This window comes from Schistocerca serialis, chromosome 2, assembly GCF_023864345.2.
Source record: "Schistocerca serialis cubense isolate TAMUIC-IGC-003099 chromosome 2, iqSchSeri2.2, whole genome shotgun sequence".
NCBI lineage: Eukaryota > Metazoa > Arthropoda > Insecta > Orthoptera > Acrididae > Schistocerca > Schistocerca serialis.
In genome coordinates, this window is record NC_064639.1 from 402,798,622 (window position 1) to 402,819,754 (window position 21,133).

Sequence of the window (21,133 nt, forward strand, 5' to 3'; positions counted from 1 at the left end):
GTCGGTAGCTAATTCGATGTCGATAAGTAATTTAACATTAACTGTGGATCTTAAGGAGGTCATCGCGGATAGCTCATGTGCTAATTCATACACTGAATTCCAGGCCTGCACTATGTTTTATGACGTGAGGACGTGAAGATGGTGAACCAGGACTTGAGCTGGCAGACGGTGTAGGCTCGACGACTTCTTGCCAGTTGTCTGTATACCGACAGTGGGTTGCCCTCTTTCACTTCTCACTTGAAGCCATCAACACCGTAAACTAATCTCGTTGTTCTGCACGCAGTCGTCACAGTCATCTAACCTAAGTAATTCTAACTAAGACACAACACTCATAGTTCTTGAAGGAGAGAAGACAGAACTCAATCCTCGGGGGCTTCCAGCCGCCAGAGACATCTTTTTCCATACCTATAGTATCTAATATGATGCAGTATTGTTATTTCGAGAGGAATATGTCGCTAGTGAGTTCGTATGGTCAGTGATCAAGTGCAGTGACAATGCAGGAAGCTAAGGATGTTTGTACTACCACCTCGTGAGTTCCGAGAGCATGGGAGATATCCTGGCAGGTGCAAAACTAGTACTGAGACGCACCCCTATGCCCTCGAAAAGAAAATGTAGATGCTTAACTGCCTATCCGGCACCTGGCTTTAATCCGTCAAGATATTTGAGCGCCACAGAGAAATATTCGCTCTGATAGTAGTATCATTCATAGTAATGAGCCGATTACAGGCCACGCGTTTGCGACATGTGTAATAGACCGTATGTTAATGTCTTCCTCAGTTCACGCCCCATATCCGTATTTGTCGTTTAGGATCACATGGAAAGGAACCCGCTGGAAGTCAGTAATCCTCTAGATATGTAGTCGAATGGAACCTGGGCTTTATATAATAAGACTTTCAGCGTCTCCAGACAAATTCAGACAGTCACGAAAGCTGTGCATCAGAGCGATAAATTCGCGAGTGTAGTTTAATGGCCACCAAATGTGGTTGTGGCGTGCCAGTTTTGCGCAACCTTTTTCATGGATAGTTTTTCACAGCAGATGACGGAATTCGCTTGTCCCAGAAAAAGACGTTACGTTAGGGTAGCATTTCCCTCAGTTTGTGCATTCATTCATGTCAAAGAAAACGTTTTGCAGACATGTCATCCTCGTCATAAAAAAAAGTAGCAGTAGCTCCTAGTTTGTTATATGAGTCACTTGTGGAGTTACAGCATTGGCGCTTGAAGTACACTGCTCTGCAAAACTTAAGGACGAGCTAGAATAACTATTCGGTGGAAATCAATGAAAGTACGGGAGCATGTTGCCAGAGGTCTCCCAGTCGTGCATAGAATGTTGGAAGTCGTACGGCCTGCGCCCAGCATAACTATAGCTGCGCGACACGAGGCAGGTGAAGGAACGGGAAAAATGGAGTGTGTGAATCAGCGAGCACTTAGGTGCTCTATGATGGTGTTCTTCATTACAACATGTCCTGGAGATTTTTGGATGACTTCACACGGGGATGAATCATGAGACGACTGGAACAGGACTAAAGTGTGACTAGTGTAGCCCAGGAGTTTGGAATTGCAGCATTGTGCGTCTCAGTACGTCTTACAGCTGCCAGAACGTCTTTTGTACTCTCGGAACTCACGAGGTGTTAGTACAAACATCCTTAGCTTCCTGCATTGTCACTGCACGTGGTGGCTGACCATATGAACTCACTAGATACATATTCCTCTCGAAATAAGTAAAGTCAGATGTCTCTGGCGCCTGGAAGCCCCCGAGGATTGAGATCCTTCTTCTCTCCTTCAAGAGCTCTGAGTTTTGTGTCTTAATTAGAATTACTTAGGTTAGGCGACTGCGACGATTGCGTGTTGAACAGCGATATAAGTTTGCGCCGTTAATGACTATGAGTGAAAAACGAAAGAGTGCAACCCTCTGTCGGTATAGCTCACGCCCTCATGAGCACGAGGAGCACTGCTGCCCAAAAAGAGAGATGGTCGACCACATTCAACTGCAGCAGCAGATGACGGCTATAGTGTGCAACAGGCAAGAAGCGACCCACGTCAAAACTCAGCGGGTGTAACAGCAACCACGTTTAACAGGACTGTAAGGCACGCACTCTCAAGCTGCACAGTGGAGACTGCATGGGGGTGATCTCTTTGCCCGACGACCACACGTTGTGTTCCGTTGAAACCCGCACATTGGCCGCACAGTTCGTGATGGTGCCGAGAGCATAGTGGCAGGACGAACGACAAGTGGGGTCTCGTGCTCTTCTCGGGTGAGAGCCTATTCAGTAGTGATTCTGGACGTGCCCTCATATGGCGAGAGGTGGAAATACGTAATGCACCCAGGAACATTGTCTAACCCGTTCCTTTCTTTGGTCTTGGTGTTAGGGTATGGGGAAACATAATAATTCATGGGCGTACTGACTTCCATAACTTTGAGCACGGTACACTCGCTTGACAACGTTATTGTGCCACTGTACTCCTCCATGTGCGCCTTTCTGGGGTGCGTTCGGCCCTGACATCAGTTTTATGGATGAAAATGCACGAACACATCTACTGCGTGGGTGGAGGATTGTTGGAACGAGAGGTATTCCGCGTACGCACTGAGGGGAAATTCGACGAATGGACTGGCCTGCTCGTTCCTAAGGTATTGCAGCACGTTCCCATGCACCAACGACTCTCTACACTCCGTTCATCATAAGAACAAACCACTTGTAAACATTACACTATGTTTCCTTCCGCGATTGCTGGAATCTCATTGGATTTTGTTTCACGTGGAGCAGAAGCCAAACTGTCTCGAGTACAGTCAATTACAATAATGAGGATACGTGTTATGTTGTACGTTACGTGTACATCGACTCAGCGATAATACAGCACAACAGCTTTACCGGCGCATTTAACTTGAAAATCACTGGCCAGCACCTGGTCCAACTAACCTGCAGTAATGTGAACAGTTCTAATAAAGACGCAAAAAGCGACTAGCAGAGAACAACTTAGCCCTTAATGTCATTTAATTTTTGAATAGAAGGAAATAACGGTATAACTGTGGCGATACGCTTCTTACGTGATATGCTGGAAAACTAACATGCTCTCCGTCTTAGCTAATATAGTACTGTAATTAAAATCGAAAGTCTTGAAAATTTCTGACGTTAACAAGCGTAATTTTTCTGTTTGGGCTATGTGCGGCGTAAAAGCGCACTGCTGGTATTTCACCATGTAGTTAAATATTGAAGCCACTGAAGGTATTACAGTCACCTTCGAACTTCTTCCATATCGGACTCCGAGGAATGCTACGTTGATAACGAGGCGATCAACAGTAAAATCTCAAGCCACCAAAAAGTCCACATTTCCTCCTCCTTTTCTATGACGTGCTGTTCTGCATTTCGCCATCGCTCAACAGTGACGTGTCACATAGCTTCGTGCATTAGTTCCAGTAAGTTTGGCAGCTTAAATGTCATGTTATTTCTCGTGACATATCCCTTAACTTGGCTCTAGATCAATTCTATTGGGTTCAGATTGCAGCGTTAAGATAACAACTGTAAAAATGCAGCATTTGTACAGTGTGCTCGACTCCGTTAAAATTATTGTTTTCTATGTTTCTATGACGCTTATCACATCTGTCCTATAAAACAATGGGCAGATTCAGACAAAGAGTATTTGATTTTTCATTTTTCTCCGAAAAATTTAATTGTGTAATGTTTCTTAGCTTCAAAACCTTTAACAATCTTTTATAATACATCGATAATTAAGAATGTGTACTTGCAATGGGTACCAGAATTCTGTGTGTGATATGTAATTAGAAACTAGAGGACGTGCATTTTTCTTGAATAAATTATCGTTAAGTATGAGTTAATTACCAAATATTTGATAAATTTCATGTTTAAATTATTTGGGTATTCAAACCGAACAAAAAGAAATTGAAGATCAGAACGGGTTTCGAACCGTCGCCCATCAGTCCACTACGACACTACCGATTACGCTACGAATATCATTTACAAACCATCCCGCGTACTTGTGACATCGTGTTTCTCGAAAAACGTCGAAGTTGATTTTTCTCTGTAATGTTGTGAAAAACATTAAGAGCAACTTGTTTCTAGCCATTAACGGTGTTCCGCGCGTACGTTTGACTGCGAAGCAGGAAGCAGTGTCATTCATTTTCGCGGTGCATGTGAATAGCGGAACAATCAGACCGCAAGTAGCGCTTCCAAAAACTATGACTGTACACTACTTTTGAAATAAAAATTACGTAGCTGAAGTATGATTAAGAAAAATGTTGGTGGCTGTTAATACATCAGAATGTCTTAAAGTTTCATTTACAGTGACATAGTAATAAGATATCTAATACATAAGCTGGACCTACTTCCAAGAGCGGAACAACACCAGTGTACGAGAGTTACGTCTGCTGACCAATCATCGCCTTTGTGTTTGTTTATATTAGGTTTATTCTTATGATGAACAGAGTATAGCAGTTGCCAACCGCGACCACAGGAACTCCTTACAAACATTTGGACCACCACGAGAACATGTTGCAGAGCGTGCATTGCCGTCTGTGGTGATCACACACCCTGTTAACTACCATGTCCTGCGTTTTGCAATGTTCTGGGGACCATCATGAATCGCAGTGACTTCGGTGTAATTATTGTATTGGAATAAAAGTATCACTTCAGTTCGTCTAATTGTCAATGTCTTTCAGTTACCATCTGTGCTGTACTGTACTGTAGCAGTTCCTTCTGTGATCTAAGTTTCAGGGCGCTTTGTTATTTGGCAGTGACGCATCATGCAAAGTTACTTTCGGCTACACACCACTCTGTATTTTTGATACTCCCACTCGTTCGTAAAGCACTATTAATGATGGGGGGACGCTTGTAAAACAGGCACAGGTGCGGCATCTTGTCGTTATGAGTGTTATTGAACCCCACAAGCAAGACAGAATCGTTATCTTCCGAGCTGCATGAGAACAGTGAACCATTCGTGAGGCGTATCCTTTCGTAACGTCTTCAGAAAGAAAGACTGTACTACTGTAAGCAGCCGAGATGGATACGAAAGATAATCTGTGACCCTCAGAACCGATATCTGACATATAGCTACAAGTTCAGTACACACATCAAAAAAAAGTTTTGCATCACCTCGGTTCCGAGAGATCCGGAACCTGTACAGAAAATTGGAATAGAGATCAACATAAACATCATTTCCGCCCTTTTTATTGCTCATGAAAACCACACATTGCATGTTGTACCACCATCTAGCGAGACCTTCTGAGGTGGTGGTCCAGATTGCTGTACACACCGGTACCTCTAATATCCAGAAACACGTCCTCTTGCATTGATGCATGCCTATATCCGTCGTGGCATACTATCCGCAAATTCATCAAGGCACTGTTGGCCCAGATTGTTCCACTCCTCAACGGCGATTCAGCGTAGATCCCTCAGAGTGGTTGGTGGGTCACATTGACTACAAACAGCCCTTTTGAATCTGTCCCAGGCATGTTAGATGGGGTTCATGTCTGGAGAACATGCTGGCCACTCTAGTCGAGCGATGTCATTATCCTAAAGGAAGTCATTCACAAGATGTGCTTGATGGGGGCGCGAATTGTCCTCCATGAAGACGAATGCCTCACCAATATGCTGCCGATATGGTTGCACTATCGGTCGGAGGATGGCATTCACGTGTCGTACAGCCGTTACGGCGCCTTTCATGACCACCAGCGACGTACGTCGGCTCCATATAATGCCAACCCAAAATAGCGGGGAACCTCCACCTTGCTTCACAGTGTATCTCAGGCGTTCAGCCTGACCGGGTTGCCTCCAAACACGTCTCCAACGATTGTCTGGTTGAAGGCATATGCGACACTCACCTGTGATGAACGTGATGCCAATCCTGAGCGGTCCATTCGGCATGTTGTTGGGCCACAGTGGACTATTTGCGATACCTTGCTACCTGTTGTACTGTTCAACTACACCGTTCTTTTACGAACAACTTGATCATTTGAAAATCACTGTTTAGACGTTCAGTTCGGCCTCTGGTAATTGTCACAGTTCCTTGCAGTTAACAATGGTCCACACCAAGATGCTGTTCCACGAGAGTATAGTTAACTATTTCCAGAAGCGGTGGGCTCCTGACCCCGCCACTCAGTAAGGGAACGAAAGTATCTTTACTCTTGAATTCTAATGACACGCAGTCTATATTATCTGTGATTTGCTCGTAGAGGGAATCAAAATCATTTATCTCCGTTTTTAACGTGGCAATGAAAAAGTTTCTATTTAGGAGACTGTGTGTCGGTGCGAATAAGCATTACGCTGACCGAGATCGACTAACGTGGTCTGCCTTAAATCCTTTTGGTCATTCACATGAGATTACAGTACCGAGGTAAATTCTAACGTTTCTTCCTTCAGTTGTTTCAAGAGAATACCTCATCGTGATGGAGTACGTAAATAATATAGAGGCAGAACTCTTTCTAGAAAACTGTTGATTCGGTTTGTGGAGAGACTTTTTCGCTCTTCAGATGTGCGTCCGCATATATCATACAGTTGTGGATTGCTTTTCAACACAAGTGAGAGCTACTGTCTCAGTATATCATTAGAAACATCGTGTGCAATACTTCGCATCCCTGCTTCAGCACCTAAAGCGCTTGTACTCTGTATCATATTGAAACCATGTGCATAATTAATGATGAGGACGCCGTAGCGCAAAGTATTTCGTATTTTTAATTGTTAAGACGATGTTGGGTGCTTTTATGTTTGTCATTTCGCATTTATAAGATATGTGGCAGTCAGCATAGTGCTACCACCATATGTCCCTACTGTACGTCATTGGAAACAAGAAATGAGATGCCAATTGGCCCGAAGTTAGGAGTTAACTGAAGATGAATTTTAAGCAAAACGGAGTTAGCAAAAAGGTCAGTTACTTCTACTATACAACAAGGAAGCACAATAATCATCTGCAATATTATTTTTACTAAGCTCTTCACAACCGACAGATTCGTTTCTTCATCCCTGCCGTTATAGATTCAGTGAATGGAGACACGAATAAGATTTGACATACCACATTTCGAATATATTAGTCAGACATTTCTGATCGGGTCGCTAAGGAGCCTATAGTCACAATTTCAGAGAAGGGTGTGACAAAACCGGTAAGTTTGTTTATTTGTCGGTATTAACATGATTTTATTTCTGTGTGCAAACCATGTTATGTGTTAATGTTGTCCTCATAGTTGCAGTAAGAACCAAATAAAATTTCCTGTTATTTCTGATAGTGAAAAATTTAAGTTAATTGAAAACCACTAATCTGGACTAGTACTAAAAGCACTTCTGCATTGGTGGGGCAGACTGGTGGGGTCCTGGTTTACACGCTCCGTTACGAAGCGCTAGAGACCACGGAGCCCAACCATTTTGGGATCGGCCACGTGGCAGTTTCCATCCACCAGATCTGTCAGGTGCAAGGAAGAGGACAACAGTATCCTGTGAAGGGTCGCTGGTGGTTTTCTCGCAAGTGAAGATTTCATTCTAATTGTCGTCTCTACTGGTTTCAACACTTAATGGTAGACATAACAACCAAAAACATTTATTTATGTGTAAGACAAAAATAAGCTAGCTGTGATGCCATAACAGTTTCCTTTATACTTAGATTATTAATACAATAATCTATTGAATGCCATAAATTGACAACTCAAGAATTCTGCTAAAACAGTAAGCTTGCTTACTAACTTCGACCAATTGCCGTAACACTGGTCAACTAACATCGGTGATTCGTGTCCTGCCCTTATTACGTTTCCCACTATGTTTTTGTTGCCAGAAAGAAGAAAAGGCATGTAAAATATCTACAATGCTGAAGGATCGCAAACACACGAACTAATTATTTCGGTCATTCAACGTCTTGGTCCGTAGCCTAGGAAAACTGTGGATAGTAAGCGAGCCGTATAGCAGCGAACGAATTTCTCGAAGTTTCTGTTCACAAACGGATACTAAATTTTTATTTCGTATTTTTCGATAATGACTAATAAACTAAATTTCATCTATAAGTAACATTCAGAGTTTTCATTTGCTGCGACAACCGCCTTTTGTTATTCTAATCGAAACCAACTTCACCCAGTTGGTAGGGCTGTTCATCCTGTTAAAATGGTATCCGAGTAGTTGTGGTTCCTGGCGTTGTTCATTTGGCTTTCCCAGAGGTGAGGAAAGACGGTATCGGAATATAGAGAAGCACTAATCACCAGAACACCATTGCCGACAGTAGCGAGTCAGAGAAACAAACTTCCTTTACTTTTTAAACTGTTTTCCGTCTGCCAAAAGTATCAGTATGATAGAGCTACAAAGGTAATGAACTTTACTTTCTTACCCGCCACTAACAGCGAAATCATCCAAAAACATTTCCGCGAAAGCACTCGCGGCTGCCTCTCCGGATCAGAATAAGTTTTTACTTGACAGTTTTCTCTCGATGGAGCACATGACGGCCACCGGCTACCTGACGCCAGCCGGCGCCCGCCCAGGTGATCGCGACGCTTAGCGCCTAGTGCTTATGGCCCATAGCGCATGTTATATAGCATTCGCACTGGCATACAATAAATTATTTCAGAATTAAATTTTCACTGCGCAGCGGAGTGTGTGGCAGATTAGAACTGTGTGTCGGACCGAGGCTATAATGCCGGAGTTTTGATTTTCACGGGCAAGGGCTGTACCGGCTCAGCTACCCAAGCACAACTCACGACCCCCGCTCATAGGTTTACTTCCGCCAGTACCTCGTCTCTACCACTTGCCCGCGAAAGGCAGAGGTCCCGAGTTCGAGTCTCGGTCGGCGCATTGTATTAATTCACCTGGAAGTTTCAGTAAATTATTTATTATTTTGTTTTGATTTTCTGCGATAAATATAGTCTATAACCCGAGTGAATACCCTGTAGCTTCAGCATCTGTGTGGCACCTGCTCATGCAGTGGATGACACGAGGAGCATTGAAGTGTGTAACCTACCATTAACGCCAAAGTTTACATGAAATAAAGAAGTTGGTGGCGTTTTGGGTCGCCGTGTTGTAACACAAATGTCATTTTTTTATTTAAAGGTGTAGCTTTCTTCTTGTGGTGATATACTGGATGTTGCACAGTTGGAGGCTATGAAGAGTGTTTCTCGTTTAAGCGAAAAAAGTGATTGCCAAACGGAAAAAGACTAACATTTGCGACATTTTGTTCGGTTTTTGTAATTGATGGGACGGCGAGGGAAGGAGTTGGGTATAGAATGCGGATACTGCTCGTAACATTAATACCGTTTCAAATAGTTTCGTTTTGACGTGTGTTATTCACCATATTCAGTGAACAGGACTCAAAAAGATGAAAAGAAAGGGAGGTATGAAGATTGGCCTTTAATTTCCCGTGGACAACGAGGTTTAACCCAGCGTGTGGAGTGACCGTATATGCATGTTTGATTGTCAGACGTCTCATTGAGCCGATCTATCGAATATCTTTACTGGTGACAAGGTACGGTACCATTACGTTAATCGAATTAAAAGAAAAATGGGTTGAGGCCTAAGAAATCTCTGGCAGTGGCCACAACGGCAGTATTATGCATCTCGTAGCACAAAGAATACTTTGTCTACTATGAACTGCCTCCAGAGGTATGTCCTCGCTGCTGCCATTTGTTGTCTGCCACTGAGACTGCGTCACGTATTGCTACTGCACTCTGCTTCTGATCTTGTATCCTCAAATGTTTACCTTTTGCAATTCTTATCGAGCAATCACCAGGAGAATGGGCTTCGGACTTAGTTTGGCGACGTCTTGAACTCCTAACTAATAAGTTTCTACAGCACAACATTATCAAGCAGAAATTATCAAGCATTGTCAAACTGTTTTAGATAATGTGGGAGAATATATTATACATGATGACCCGCACTTTTTGCCTCGATATGGTTTGTGTGTATGTGGAGTTCACAGTCTTACACAAGGCAATCCACGGAAGTATGGAAATGTTAAAGTGGAAGTAGACGCATAACGCAAACCATTTGGCAGTTTAGTTAACAAGGCTGTGTATTCACGAAAAACGAAAATTTGTCTCGGCAGAAGGATAAAAAACAGGCTTAACAGTTGTCCAGTTTTGCAAGTTTTTGACCTTTAGATAGACAACTCGTCGCAGAATAGGTAAAAAATATCATCTCTAGCGATATTAGGATCTTCATTCTGACGGCAAAACAACGTTGTCTCTATGTTAGTGAACATCTGCGATTCTTAGCACTCCGACATTGCTCCAGTGACGGATGAAGTGGCTAATTCTCAGTGTAATATAGGGAGAAACGTTTATCGTAATAAAATAACAGAAATCAGAACTCGCACAGAAAGATTTGCGTGTTCGTTTTCCCACATGCTATTAAGATCTAACCGTAGAGAATGAGTCTCAAAGTGCTTCGACGAACACTCTTCCAAACACGTAAATGTGAATCGCGGAGCATTGATGTAGATGTAGATCATGTAAAATTATATGTAATAAATATCATGATTTGGAATCGATTAGTATTTACATTTTGACTTCATTTATATGAACAAAAGTTTCCTGATTTCTTTAGTATAAGACAACCACTCGATGTACAGGATGTACCAAGAGACCAGGAGAAATGGTGAGTATTCAGGCATTCGAAGCAAAGTAGACTAGTAAACATGGGCTCCAAAATGCGTACCTTAAGAGCTATGGAAGATGAAGCAGCTTGCACAGGGTAGAGTAGCATGGAGAGCTGCATCAAACCAGTCTTAGGACTGAAGACCACAACAACAACAACAAGAGCTATGAGCACTTGCTCATCTTCGCTATTGTCTAACATCTCTCTTGTACTGAACTAGTGCTCAGCTCTCAAGGTATGCGGTTTTAGGGCCCATGTTTATTAGACTTTTTTGTCTCGAATAATCGTTTCTGGTATATCCCTGAAAACTAACTATTCCTCCTGGAACACTTTGTGTATTGACACCCGCGTGGGAGTAGGTTGTTCCTGCAACGGCTTGGAGTCCAAACGTAGCGCTGTGCGTTGCTGATGAAATAATAATAGAGAGGTCGGTGAACAGTGTTAGTGTCCACTTACATATGATGCTATTTGATGACAACAGGAACAGCGTGAACCTGAAAATGTCCTTGAGATTCGCAAAAATGTAATTTCAGAATGGCGGAAAATAGTCATATCAGGTCTAAGGTGATTACTGAGCGTGCTAGTTTTTAGTAACTGCATTTGTATTAAATCATGATACTGCACACATTTCCTAAAATGATATCCTTTCGATGTACATAATATTCGGTAGTTATGCCACGTCAATGAAAAAATATTTTCTTTTTATCGGCCAAAAAATAATATTTAAATAGAAAAGCAAATTTCCTCGTGCTGCCCTGTAGCCATGAAAGGAAAAGTCCGGCTGGCATAGACTCGGAAATGGTGACGAAGCGGAAGGGGGAGCCCCAACAATATTATGACTTTTTGTATTGAGTTACTAACTAGACTGAAAGCGTCTCCTAGCTCAGCCGGGAGGAGGACAGTGCACTCCGGAACATTATGTCAATCCAAAAATAGACGGCAGCTGAATTATTCTGCAGCAGTAAACGCTCGTTGCATGGCTGTTCAGTGTGGCCAGGCAGGTGCGTGCGAGCTCTGTGTTGTGGTGGTTTGAAATATTGCCAAGGTCTAATTAGACCTGTCTGTTAAATTATTTTCGGTGGTTCCATATTTTTCCGGAAGGTGGAATGGAATTCCATTCTGCTAATAACACCGCTTGTATTTCACACGGTATACTCAGAGGATGCACTGGATTACGACACATTAACGCCCATGCGCAACAACACTTGGCTCATTTGGTTGAAATATTTTCTGTTGAAGTTTTTCCTTTGGGATCTGGAAGCGTACAGCGTTGTAAAAGAAAACAGACAATACATATTAATCCAGCAGAAATAATTCGCAGTTACGTGTGTGGCTGGTGTATTTTATTTTATGAGAAAGATATTGTTTTACTGAAATGTGAATATCTTGCGATATTTACTCAGTCACTAAACATGGCTGGCTCTGAGCACTATGAGACTTAACATCTGAGGTCATCAGTCCCCTAGAACTTAGAACTACTTAAACCTAACTAACCTAAGGACATCATACACACCCATGCCCGAGGCAGGATACGAACCTGCGACCGTAGCGATCGCGCGTTTCCGGACTGAAGTGCCTAGAACCGCTCGGCCACCACGGCCGGCCACTTAACATGTTTTGCTTCTTTAACGTTCTGGACTTTCTCTTATCTTTGTGCGAGGGAATATCTTCCCGAGTATCTCGACTGTGTGGTTGGAAAAGATCAGGTAGCGTTGTGAAAGTCATTTGGTTGTACTTTTTCGTCTCCCTCTCTTTCGTGGGAAGCTATGATTAGTGAAGTCCAGTCGGTTTACTTGTCTGTGCACTAAAATGATGGTAACTGATATACTCTGCCAATCCATAGAGATAGGGATGCTGTATGTACAGTTATACTTACTATTGTGATGTATAGCTGCAACACAAAAAATAAAAATTCCTTGTGATAATTGTCCACATTTTCCCAGTACGCCGTCCCCTGACCCGCGTGCCATGACGCGCAGTCTGGCTGCACACTTCCCTCACCGACACGCCATGTGGTCTGAGCGATCGGAGGGGGGAAGAGGTGGGGAACTGCAGACGTGCCGTATTTAGATGGCAATGTAGTTGCACTGCATATGACTTTGTTTCACATTTATCAACAACTTAGATCAAAAGTGAAGCAAATTTGAATATTATGTAATTATTTTTGGCGCACTGAAGACATAAATAACTTTTATCTGGTGCAAACTGCCGGCGTATGGACAAAATATACCTGGGGGAAAAAATGCAAACGTCAAAAATGGCTCAAATGGCCCTGAGCACTGTGGGACTTAACATCTGAGGTGATCAGTACCCTAGACGTAGAACTACTGAAACCTAACTAACCTAAAGACATCACACACATCCATGCCCGAGGCAGGTTTCGAACTTGCGACCGTAGCGGTCCCGCGGTTCCAGACTGAAGCGCCTAGAACCGCTCGGCCACAAGTTGCAAATCACTCAATTAAATCTGCACGTGCACAGGGGCATTTTCTACTGAAACAGCGAATAGTCCTCAAAAAGTTTAGAAAACTATCGCTGCAGGCCACAATGAATTCTTCAAACATTGCGTTTTCTTAATTCTTCAAACGTTGCATTTTCTTTAACGGATATGAGCATGGAGAACAGAACTGTGTTTGTCGGAATTTGTCCCTTCTACAATGAGAATTTTTTTTTTAAATTCAGCCCCTTAAATCAGAAATACTGTACCGGATACTTCAGGGAATAACTGAGCAAAGCTGAGACAGGCGGAGCCTCGGCTCACACATCCGGCTTGTGTGCGGTTTGGCTCGCTGTGGCCGGTCCTGCCGCAGCAGATTTAACACTGTTGTCACACGTGCATCAGCAAATTGGATTCTGATCATTTGCCCTGTTTTGAAGGTCTGTACTGTCCGAGATGGCAGAAGACCCACAAAAACTTCTAGGGATGTTGTCGTGTTACTTCGAAACGAAGTACAACGTCGGTGCATTAGAAATAAATAAGAAGGAAGCCCTGGAAACGAGATGTTTGTACCTATAATTACTTGGCGTATCTGGAAAGATGAGATGTCGGACTCGATCATTAGAACTAATGAGTTTCCTTTGATCATTCGGCAATGGATTATTTGCTGATGAGCGAATAGAATTTCTGTTCGGTGTGATGAATGGCAGATTGCTCTAAACGTAGGAAAATGTAAGCTAATGTAGATGACTAGGAAAAACAGTGCGGTAATTATCGAATAGTCCGCAGCTCGTGGTCTCGCGGTCGCGTTCTCGCTTCCGGAGCACAGGGTCCCGGGTTCGATTCCCGGCGGGGTCAGGGATTCTCACCTGCCTCGAGATGACTTGGTGTTTGTGTTGTACTCATCATTTCATCATCATTCATGCAAGTGGCAAAATTGGACTGAGAAAAGTTGGGAATTTGTACGGGCGCTGACAACCGCGCAGTTCAGCGCCCCACAATCCAATCATCATCATCATCATTAATTATCGAATACAGTGTGAGTGTTGTGTTGCTTGTTATAGTTATGATGATTAAATGTCATGGCGTAAGGCTGCAAAACGACAAAATGCGGAAGACGAATGACCGACTTTGGTATATTCGGATAATTCTAAGGAAGTGCAGTTCATCCATAGAAGAGACTGCATACACAACACTTCTGCGACCCATTCTTGAGTACTGCTCGAGTTTTTGGAATCCCAAGCCAGGTCGGATTAAAGGAAGACATCGAACTAATTCAGAGGTGTGCTGTTAGATTTGTTACCGATTAAATTCGATCAGCACGCAAGTATTACGGAGACGCTCCGTGAACTCAACGGGAATTCCTGTAGCGAAGACGTTCTTTTCGCGAAACATCATTGAAAAAGTTTAGAGAACCAGCGTTTGCGACAGACTGCAATACGATCGTATTGCCACAAACATATGTCTCGCGAATGGATTGCGACGACAAGATAAGAGAAGTCAGGCAAGTATGTAAGCGTATAGACGGTCGTTCTTCCTTGGCTTCATTTGCGAGTACGAGTACAATATTCTCTCCGCCATGCACCGTGTAATTAATTGTGGGGCATCGTGGAATATTCCCACTTCAGTCCCTATAGTTCCATGACGTTCAGATAGGTGGTACCGCTATATGCAGCCTTCTAAATGGCGTCTATAACGGAGGTGCGTCCCAAGAAGAGAGCTGTCATTGAGTTTGTTTTGGCGGAAAACCAGAGCGTCGCTGACATTCATAGGCGCTTGCGTAATGTCTACAGAGACCCGGCAGTGAACAAAAGCACGGTAAGTTTTTGGGCGAGGCTCTGCAACCATCGCAACAAGGTCGCGCAACCCTATCCGATCTATGTAGTATGTTGTGCTACGCTCAGGAAATTGAAGAAACGACTTTTCCTTCTCCATGACGACACAAGGCCTCACGTATGTCTGCGCAACCGAGAGCAGCTCGTAAAACTTCATTGGACTGTTCTTTCTCATCCACCCTACAGCCCGGACGGACCTCGCTCCTTCCGACTTCCAGCTGTTTGGCCCAATGAAAGACGCACTTCACGGGAAGCAGTAAGTGGATGATGAGGAGATTACTGATGCAGCAAGACTTTGGCTCCGACGTCGACCACTAGAGTGGTACGACGCGGGCAATCAGGCTCTTCCAGTAAGGTTGCGTAAGCCTGCCGCATTGAACGGAGAATATTTTGAAAAACAGGATTATGTAGCCAAAGGGGTTGAGATTAATGTGGTGTATTAGAATCCTAAAAAGAAAACAACCTACTTTCAGCAAAAAAGTTTTGCATTGCGTATAGAACGCCCTGTGTACAATGCAGTGTCTATGCTCTCTTACACCATGTCCCTCGAGGTGAATGAGTGATTATGAGACTTACAGAGAAGTCCGGCAGAAAAACATGTGAGAGGAACGGTGGTGGTTGTTGGGATGTTTAAGGGGGACTAAACAGCGAAGGTCATCAGTCCCTGAGAGGAACGATACTATTCTGCACATACATACTATACTGTTCTAAGTCGTTGAATTGTAAGTTACTGGATTCTAACGTTCGTTCACTAGATTTTTAGTTTCTGTGACATCAATTCGCCATTGCAATTGTTGCGTCAGTTAGCGAGGCGGCCAGATTCCCGATGCCAGTTTTTGCTCCCGCCTGCGCGACGAGGCATTGAAATTTCATCGCACCGTTCCGGCGTAAAAACCTATCAGCAGAGCAATCGGGCTGCGTGCAACAAATTCACCAGAGGAAGGACGGGCTCTACTGATTAAACGCGCGTTATGCACACACCATTTGTAAACACGTTGCGGCACAAAATTGTAAGCTGTGAAATCTGTTCTTCCTCATCGTATCAGGTCTGAAGAGGAACAGCCAATCTTGAAGCAAAGCTATCTGGTTCTGAACTGTTTGGGAAAAACATTCATTCCGGTTTTTGTGATGGACTTAGTCATTGCAGTTCGTACCAGTTTTCTCTTCGAGGTTTATTGGACATTTCAGAACTCGGATTTCGCGTGAACAGTAAATGAGTGTATATTGATTTGGCATCAGTTTTGTGTATCCAGCGTAACTGCGAGAGTGAAGAAAAATGCAAAGCGTTGCCCCTGCATTTCAGTACGTATCACAACGTGGATTTCCTTCGTTGAATGTACTGAAGATAACATGTAAACCCGTTGTCAAAACTGGTGTGTACGAGAACAAGAAGTCAATATATCACATGGATAGTAGCGGCACCTTCTGTAGTATGACATCGATACCCCCTAATACTGTTGCTGGCGCTTGAGTCCGAAGGCTGGTTTGATGCATCTAAACACTCTAGTCTATCCTGTGCAACCGCTCTTCATCTATGTATAACTACTGCTACCTACACTCATCCAACCTGCTTACTGTATTCAAGCCTTGGTCTTCCTCTGCAGTTTTCATCCCGCACAGTTCCATCCATTATCAAACTGACAATTTTTTGATGCCTTAGTGTGTGTTGTATCTACCGAGTCATTCTTCTGGTCAAGTTGTGCCATAAATTTCTTTTCGTTGGATCGATACAGTATCTCCTCATTTGTGATTCGATCTATCCATCTGATTTCGCGATCATCCTTCTTCAACACGACATTCGAAAAGCTTATAAACATGGACGATAAATAGTTTGGACAAGAAGAGAATAGAAGCTTTCGAAATTTGGTGCTACAGAAGAATGCTGAAGATTAAATGGGTAGATCATCACATAACTAATGAGGAGGTATTGAATAGGATTCAGGAGAAGAGGAGTTTGTGGCACAACTTGACTAGAAGAAGGAATCGGTTGGTAGGACATGTTCTGAGGCATCAAGGGATCACCAATTTAGTATAGGAGGGCAGCGTGGAGGGTAAAAATTGTAGAGGGAGACCAAGAGATGAATACACTAAGCAGATTCAGAAGGAGGCATGTTGCAGTAGGTACTGGGAGATGAAGAAGCTTGCACAGGATAGAGTAGCATAGAGAGCTGCATCAAACCAGTCTCAGGACTGAAGACCACAACAACAACATATTCTCGTCTTGAGTGAACTGCTTAACGTCCACGTTCCACTTTTGTACGAGGCTACACTGCAGACGGATACCTTCGTAAAAGACTTCCTAACACTTAAATATGGATTCGATGTTAACAGATTTCTCTTCTTCAGAAACGATTTTCTTGTCTTTAACAGTCTGCAATACATACACTATGTGATCAGAAAAATTCGTACACACACAAAACATTCGTTTTCATATTAGATGCATTGTGCTGCCACCTACTGCCAGGTACTCCATATCAGCGACTCCAGTAGTCATTAAACATCGTGAGACAGCAGAATGGAGCGCTTCGTGGATCTCACGGACCTCGAACGTGGTCAAGTAATTTTCACTTGTATCATACGTCTGTACGCGAGATTTCCGCACTCCTGAACATTCCTAAGTCCACTGTTCTGATGTGATAGTGAAGTGGAAACGTGAAGGGACACGTACAGCACAAAAACGTACAAGCCGACCTCGTCTATTGACTGTCTGAGATCGCCGACAGTTGAAGGGGGTCGTAATGTGTGATAGGGCAGCCATATATCCAGGCTATCAAACAGGAATTCCAAACTGCATCAGGATCCACTGCAAGTTAGGCGGGAGGTGAGAAAACTTGGATTTTATGGCCGAGCGGCTGCTCATGAGCCACACATCACGCCGGTAAATGCCAAACGACGCCTCGCTTGGTGTAAGGAGCGTAAACATTGGACGATTGAACAGTGGAAAAACGTTGTGTAGAGCGACGAATAACGGTAATCAATGTGGCGATCCGATGGCAGGGTGTGGGTATGGCGAATGCCGATGAACATCTGTCAGCGTGTGAAGTGCCAACAGTAAAATTCGGAGGCGGTGTGTTACGGTGTTATCGTGTTTTTGATGGAAGAGGCTTGCACCCCTTATTTTTTGCGAGCCACTATCACAGCACAGGCCTACATTGATGTTTTAAGCACCTTCTTGTTTCCCACTGTTGAAGAGCAATTAGGGGATGGCGATTGCAGCTTTCAACACGATCGAGCACCTGTTCATAATGCACGGCCTGTGGCCGAAGTGGTTACACGACAATAACATCCCTGTAATGGACTGGCCTGCACAGAGTCCTGACCTGAAGCTAATAGAACACCTTTGGGATGTTTTGGAACTCCGACTTGGTGCCAGGCCTCACCGACCGACATCGATACCTCTCCTCAGTGCAGCACTCCGTGAAGAATGTGTTGCCTTTCCCCAAGAAACCTTCCAGCACCTGATTGTACATATGCCTGCGAGAGTGGAAGTTGTGACCAAGGCTAAGGGTGGGCTAACACCACACTGAATTCCAGCATTACCGATGGAGGGCGCCGTGAACTTGTAAGTTATTTTCAGCCAGGTGTCCGGATATTTTTGATCACATAGTGTATCTTGTCTACACCGTTATTTTGTTGTTCAGACAGCAAAACTCATTTACTACTTTTAGTGTATCATCCTAAATCCTCCTTTGGAGACCCTGTCCATTTCATTCAACTGTTCTTCCAAGTCTTTTGCCGCCTCTTGACAGAATTACAGTGTCGTCGGCAAACCTCTAAGTCTTTATTTCTTCTTCTTGAAGTTTAATTTCTTTTTTTCTCCTTTGTCTCCGTTACTGTTTGCCCAATGTACAGGTTTAATAAAGTCGGGGTGTCCCACTCCCTTCCCAACTACTGCTTCTCTTTCATGTCCTTCGATTCATATAACTGCGATCGAGTTCCTGTACAAGTTGTAGATAACCGTTCACTCCCGTTGTTTCATCCCTGATAGCTTCAGATGTTCAGAGAGTGTACCCTAATTAACACTGACAAAAGCTTTCTTTCAATTTACAAATTCTATAAACGGCATCACGTGTTCCTACATTTCTCAGGAATCCAAAATCATCTTCTCCGAGGTCGGCCTGTTCCAGTTTTTCCATTCTTCTGTAACAAATTCATGTTAGTATTTTACGACCATGGTTTATTAAACTGACTGACTGGTAATATTCATATCTGTCTTGTTACTAACAGGCATTATTACATTGTTGTTGATGTCTGAGGATATTTCGTCTGCCTCTTACAAACTGTACTCCGAGTGGAGTATCCGTTCCCCCGATTGAGTCCATCATTGCCTGATGCTCCCTCTGAAGCTCACAGCGACCTCAGGTTTGTTAAATAGAGCCAGATTAAATCTGCTTAATTTCCTACCATTGCGCATTTTCTTCAGTTTGAATCTGCAGGTCATAACAAATAAATTATGGTCAGAATCGACATCTGTCCTTGGAGGTATGTTACAGTTTAAAATATGGTTCCGAAGAATCAGTCTGAAATCTTCCGAGTTGTCCACTGATATCTTCCACATATACAACGTTCTTTCACGATACTTAAACAAGATATGTGATAAGCGCTCCACATGGAGCCTACAGTTGCCGGCGAAGAACGCTGCGGTCACAAATTACGATGAGGAGCACGTTGCGTTCCGTGAGGTGTAGCAAGTCTTGTCAGAATGTGCATCAACCACGACGGATACTACGTCTGGCTTGCTTCGCGATTAAAAACACGGCAGTGTGAGGATAACTTTACACTGTCCAACATGATGGTAGAACCATGTCGTTTGGAGGCTTGACTGTACCAGCTACGTAAACGCGTCTTGACGTTGGAAGAAGCCAGATCCCAGTGCTGCAGAGCTCTTGCTATGGTGGTTATTTAACGCCTCATGTTTCGAAGGAAACGGCTGGCTGTGCAGAGGGCTTTACTTTTCGTAGCCGATTCGTGTGTGCTCATTTCCACAGTTCTGGACAGGCTGCGTAGGTTGCCAGACACTAACTTCTTCTAACGGCCAAAACCACTTCTCGGGCGTTTTTCTGGTGTATTCCTGTGGGAAGCGTTGTTCAAACTGTGCTCAAAGCGTCCCTTACAGCGAAAGACGCCATCTTGGCAGAAATAACTAACTTTTGAATCATTGCCGTTGAGAACACCAAATATTATACACCTTGGTTGAATACTGGGACAGCATTAATTAAATTACAAATAAGCTTAATTAATGCTAGCCTCAAAGGCTTGTTAACCTCCCAGCTACTCTAATTTCGATGCAGCGATAATAGTTTGCTATCCGTGGAGAGTGTGGCATCGCAGGTTGTTGGTCGCAGGCTGGGCTGCTCAGTCGGCCGACAACTTGTCTGCGAAAGGCAAGCGCACACACCGCTGCAAAATGAAAATCTCATTCTGTTCAACAGCTGGCGAAATGACGGAAATGACAAAATGGCAGTAAAGTATTATACAGTTGCATAACAATAGCATGACCCGAATGAAAAGCTGTCATAAATGCTGGTTTGAAGTATAGTTACGATATCCTCCAGCCTGTGTTCTTCCAGATCAACTGGCGCTTCGACGAGCGAAGAACGTGTAATAGTCGCACAGGCGGCGGGAACGTGTCATATGAACACTGTTTTGTCATCGTGCAAATTAAAATCACTTGCGATTGCAGTGGGTTTTAATCGGTCGAACACTGAAAACTAACATACAATTAACAAACAATATAATGCAAGTTAAAAGTGGTCTCCACATATATTTTGTTATTTGCTTGTCTGAAGATATCTTTTAATTTTGTAATAATTTTTTACACCAGGACGCTTGATAATTCCAAGAGGGGTACAATTACGTAACCGCAAATGTAATTACATAAAATATTTATCTTAAATACAAACAGAAGACTTCTTTCAAGAAATTTATAGTGGATTCTAAGCATCAAAAGTGCAGACCTTGCACTACGAAGTACAGTCAGCGTCGCGCCGGCATTTGTAGTGGAACCGCTCGAGGCATTCTGAATAATAATAATAATTTCATATTGCTGAATGGCTGAGTGGCCAGGACATCACTTCGGGAGCACATGTGTCCCTAACCTAACCCAGGTATCCACTTGGGGTAAGGGGACCAGCAGGGTAACGTGGAATATGAATTACGTGTTTTTCCTGGCAACTCCTCACATCATTGAAGGCTGGAGTAAAGGCAGACTGAAAATCCAGCTGGGATTCAATCGCGCAATTTCTCGGTTTCCAGGCACGCGCTTTACAGCTGGACCACCAGGCTCGAAT